Consider the following 5,711-nt stretch of genomic DNA (forward strand, 5'->3'; position numbering starts at 1 on the left):
AGATGTCCTCAGAGGATCTCTATTTCCTAAATAACTCGTAGGAAAGATCTGCGTGGTCCAGCCTAATGTTTCTCACATTATATAACATCTTCCCTCCTCTTCCCTCTTTCCTTTTGTGTTGCATCTTTCAGTTTGACAGGCTGAGGGCAGGGGAAGTGTCTTGCATTTTACCGAGCTGCAAGCTGCTCTGGGAGCCTTTTTACTGAAGAGGGGGTAGACGTGATTATTGTGGTACTATTAATTAATAAATTAATGTAACCCAGTGGGGGGGGGAGGTCGCCCTCGAAAGGCCTCCAGCTGCCTTCCATTCTGCGGTAGATATGCCCCCCTCCCCTTCTGCCAATCGCCCCTTAGGCCGCTGCCACCTACCCATTCAAGACTGAGCAAATCTGTACACTCTGATCTCAGAGTCTCCTTCTTGCCTTTGCCTTCCTCTGGGGGTGCTGCCTGGCTCTTCCTTTGACTTGTCCTCCTTGCCAGCCACTTTGTTGTGGGGATCTCTGTCCTCAGAGGATGACTGTAGGCACGGACAGGATGGAGGAACCAGCCCAGAGGTGGTGGCAGTGGTGGTGGGGAGAGGGGAGAAAGACAGCAGCCTAGAATGAGACAGGCAGGGACCCAGAAGCCAAACTCTCCTGCCTGCATTGAGTCACTTGCCAGGGAAGCCCTAAAGGCCTGGTGCATGGGGGGGGGGGCTGGTCCATCAGGATGAGTGGGGCAGCATGCACAGCACATTAATTCTCAAGGCACCCATAATTGAAACAACAGAACAGCGGCATAACTAGCTGCTCGGGTGCCCAGTGCGTTTTGGGGGTCCTGCGGGCAGGGGGGCTGCATGGAGCCTCTCCACTGGTTCCCCCTCAGCTGTAGGGCGGCTGAGGGAGAGGCAGTGGGCAGACGCAAGCCCCATGCTGCCGTGTCAGGCAGGAGGAGGCCTGCAGGCGCCCAAGCCACCACGTCACTCCCAGGAGAGACACGTGGCTCGGGGGCGCTGCAGGCCCCGCAGTAAGTGCCGGCCCCTGAAGTGTGGCACCCAGTGCCAGCCGCATTTGTTGACTGAACTAAAAAGTTTTGTGAGCCGAATTTTATTATATTTTTTAACTCTGCTTTTTGTCATTTTGACACCCCCTCAGTTATGACACCTGGGGCAACCCTCAACTTCCGCACCCTCCTTCCTCTGCCACTGCAACAGAATAAAAGGAGGACTCAAAACTCCCTTAGCAGTTTCCTGTTGGTCCCCCTCACCATTTTCACACACATTAATCTTCAGACTTTGCTGATTGTCACTCCCGCTTTCTCGCTGTCTAATATGTCGTGATTTTTAAAATAAATTAAGGCCCAAGTTTTTCCGATGCTGTCGCAGCTAAGCCACCCAAAGGCTGTTGAGCCAAGGCCGGTGTTGGCCTCAACTGCAAAGTGAGGTTGGGATTCTGAGCCGATGTCACAGATGGGTTCCGATCAGTCCATTTCCTCTAAGGGGGGGGGACCTGTTTTCCCTTAGGGTGACTGCTTAACACACCACCCAAGAGAAAAAGGAGAAAAGTGGATAAATCTTTTAGTTCTGTAGCAAGAAATAATGGGTGCCAGGAGTTTTGTTTCACCTGCCGTCCTCCATTGCAACACATGATTTTACCTTTTTCAGTTTATCAGTTAAGTTTGAACCAATGCTTAAATATAGCTTACATAATAAATTAATATAACCCGGGGGGGGGGGAGGTCGCCCTCGAAAGGCCTCCAGCTGCCTTCCATTCTGCGGTAGATATGCCCCCCTCCCCTTCTGCCAATCGCCCCTTAGGCCGCTGCCACCTACCCATTCAAGACTGAGCAAATCTGTACACTCTGATCTCAGAGTCTCCTTCTTGCCTTTGCCTTCCTCTGGGGGGGGGCTGCCTGGCTCTTCCTTTGAAGTGTCCTCCTTGCCAGCCAGTTTGTTGTGGGGATCTCTGTCCTCAGAGGATGACTGCAGGCACGGACAGGATGGAGGAACCAGCCCAGAGGTGGTGGCAGTAGTGGTGGGGAGAGGGGAGAAAGACAGCAGCCTAGAATGAGACAGGCAGGAACCCAGAAGCCAAACTCTCCTGCCTGCATTTAGTCACTTGCCAGGGAAGCCCTAAAGCCCTGGTGCATGGGGGGGGAGGGCTGGTCCATCAGGATGAGTGGGGCAGCATGCACAGCACATAAATTCTCAAGGCACCCATAATTGAAACAACAGAACAGCGGCATAACTAGCTGCTCGGGTGCCCAGTGCGTTTTGGGGGTCCTGCGGGCAGGGGGGCTGCATGGAGCCTCTCCACTGGTTCCCCCTCAGCTGTAGGGCGGCTGAGGGAGAGGCAGTGGGCAGACGCAAGCCCCATGCTGCCGTGTCAGGCAGGAGGAGGCCTGCAGGCGCCCAAGCCACCACGTCACTCCCAGGAGAGACACGTGGCTCGGGGGCGCTGCAGGCCCCGCAGTAAGTGCCGGCCCCTGAAGTGTGGCACCCAGTGCCAGCCGCATTTGTTGACTGAACTAAAAAGTTTTGTGAGCCCAATTTTATTATATTTTTTAACTCAGCTTTTTGTCATTTTGACACCCCCTCAGTTATGACACCTGGGGCAGCCCCCACCCCCCGCACCCTCCTTCCTCTGCCACTGCAACAGAATAAAAGGAGGACTCAAAACTCCCTTAGCAGTTTCCTGTTGGTCCCCCTCACCATTTTCACACACATTAATCTTCAGACTTTGCTGATCGTCACTCCTGCTTTCTTGCTGTCTAATATGTCGTGATTTTTAAAATAAATTAAGGCCCAAGTTTTTCCGATGCTGTCGCAGCTAAGCCACCCAAAGGCTGTTGAGCCAAGGCCGGTGTTGGCCTCAACTGCAAAGTGAGGTTGGGATTCTGAGCCGATGTCACAGATGGGTTCCGATCAGTCCATTTCCTCTAAGGGGGGGGGACCTGTTTTCCCTTAGGGTGACTGCTTAACAAACCACCCAAGAGAAAAAGGAGAAAAGTGGATAAATCTTTTAGTTCTGTAGCAAGAAATAATGGGTGCCAGGAGTTTTGTTTCACCTGCCGTCCTCCATTGCAACACATGATTTTACCTTTTTCAGTTAATCAGTTAAGTTTGAACCAATGCTTAAATATAGCTTACATTTTTTTCAATCAGTAGATACAGAACTTCACTATTAAAACTTGAACCTACTGTTGGTGAAATTCATTTTGAAGTGTTAACTACTAGGCATCTTATTTTCCAAGTATCAGAAACATCTACATTGGGGGGGGGGAACCCTCAATCTGTACTGCTTAATATCTCCTGTTGCACTTTCTATACAGTTCCCCCCCAAAATCTTCTTTTATTGCATACAAACTTTGCCTTAATAAATGGAAGAACTTTTCCCTCAGCTATTTTTCTATCATTAACATATTAAGTCAATTATTCATTTTTATAAATTAGGACATTAGGCTGCTTATGTGCTTGCCTAAACTTTTAAAGAAAATGCTCACACTAAACACAGCTTCTTTGCACCATTTGCACTTGAAGCAAGTAACTCTCTCTGTCAGTGCATCTTGATTTAAGTCTCCAGCTTTTGGAGTTATGTTGTGCCTAGTCTCTTCTATGAAGAAATATGTCAGGTTTGTTGGGTAAGTAGATACAGTAGATTATATCTGGTAGTTAGGTAAACGTATTTGCTGAAAAACATGGGTTATCACACAACTTGTAGAGAGGTACAATTTTGCATAGATGATTCCCATCATATTGGATTCCATTTTGTGATAAATGTTAGTTTGATCTGTTAGGCTGCGAGAACAGTATTTAACATATATTCCTAAATAATAGATTTGTTTCCACTAATGTACAAAAGAAACCATGTAGAGAATATTGTTCAAAAACTGATCATCAGAGGAATTATATAGGGGGGAAATGCAATATATATAGTGAATATATTTCACTTACCCCCGCCCACAAATGCGAAAATGGTGTTACAGGTATGCCAGCGTATCTCCACTCTTAACTACCGGTATTTTTGTGGACATAGTTTGGAATTTCAAAGCAGTAAATGCTTTTCTACTTGCACCAAAAGATAATTAACTGAATAATATGGAAGACCATGATCAGATTTAACAGAATGAAATTATGCAATTTTCATCATTTGAAGATGACATCTAGTTAACAAAGGGTCCTATTATTAATATATTTAATGCATTCATTTGCATTATAAATAACTCAGGAAGTCAGCCCACAATTATATAGGTTCCTCATTTATTAGCCAAGCTTTGTACAGTTCTTTTACACGGTTGCCTATTTCTACCCAGCTCATGAAGTACTGTAGTTCAATACACAGCAAGACCGTTGGGACTATGGACAATAGTGAGGTGAAAAAACCTCAAATCTCAGCATAACAATAGGATGCCTTATTTTTGGCAATATTTGTCCAGTCCCACATTTCTTTCCTGTTCACCACTTACAAGTTTCACACTACCAAAATAAGTGCAGGGGTTCTAATCTGCGTCTTTGAAGGTGCGTGAAGTTTAGTTTGGCCTTAGACACCTATAGGATTCCATGTAGATTCAAGAGGTCCTGATACATGATTTGATTAAACAGAATTCCCAGAAACTTAAAACCTTTTAATTGTTTTATATTGATATTACCTATTGTCCATTTAACTGGCTAGGCATTTTAGCAAACAAAATAAGCTTAGTTCATACCGGTAGAAGTTTCTCTTTACAAAATGACCCAACTTCTCTACAGTGCCTCATACCTGTTGCAGTAGTAGATACAAGTGCCCAGTCGCGGAGCTTCATGCTCCAGCACCGGGGGGGGGGGAGGAGGCGGAGAGCAGTGGTGAGGCATGCGTCCCGGGGGCGTGGCATGCACCCCCCCCCCGCACTCCTCTTCCTCCGCCAGTGCAAGTGCCACACCAAACTTGTGATAAAAACTATTAGAGAAGTACTGAGGGCTTTGGAGAACCTAGAAAATGTTATGTAATAGCAAGGAGGCTAACCTACACTTCTAATTTGTAGAATGTCCTGTTAAGCCCATCCTAACCTTAAGACTGGTATGGGAATAAAGATACCGGTAATTAAGATCAGTAATCTCTTGTCAATAGTTGTAGCATGAGGTACTATTATTAGCTCAAATGAAACATACATTGAAGGGGTGGCTGACCCTCCCCCCCCGTCTTTGTACAGTATTTGCTTTATCACTTGACTGATGTATATTTGCTTTGGACAAATGTCCACACACTTCCAAAATAGCTTGTTCCCTTCCCCACCCCATGTAAGTGAACCATCTTTGTTCTCTCATGTCAAAGTATGTCGTGTACATGCTTTGCAAAGTCACCTTTACACGGCTCATTATGCATGCTTACTGGCAGCAAATAAACAAAGGTGGAGAAACATCATTCTGTGCAAAAACATGCATACTGTGAGCTCAATGCAGCTGCTCATTTCTGCAAAGGAATAAAAAATGGGTTTGGATTGGGGAGGCGGGGTAGTTGTTATACAGAACACTTTTTACTGCCTGCATTATGAGCACGAATTCTACATTTCCCCCATGGGACTGGCGAGAAGAGTGATGGCAGCACACGCAAAAGCGGAAGCCGCGAGGTTCCCGAGGGCGGCACTGTCGCCGGCCCAACGGCCGATCTCGCGCGGCAGCTTCCCGCGCTCTCAAGGCCCCGGGAGGAGGAAGGCGTGAAGGGAATCCCGAAGGCGCGAAAACCTCGCGCATGCGC

Source organism: Zootoca vivipara, chromosome 4, assembly GCF_965207765.1.
Source record: "Zootoca vivipara chromosome 4, rZooViv2.hap1.1, whole genome shotgun sequence".
Classification (NCBI taxonomy): Eukaryota; Metazoa; Chordata; class Lepidosauria; order Squamata; family Lacertidae; genus Zootoca; species Zootoca vivipara.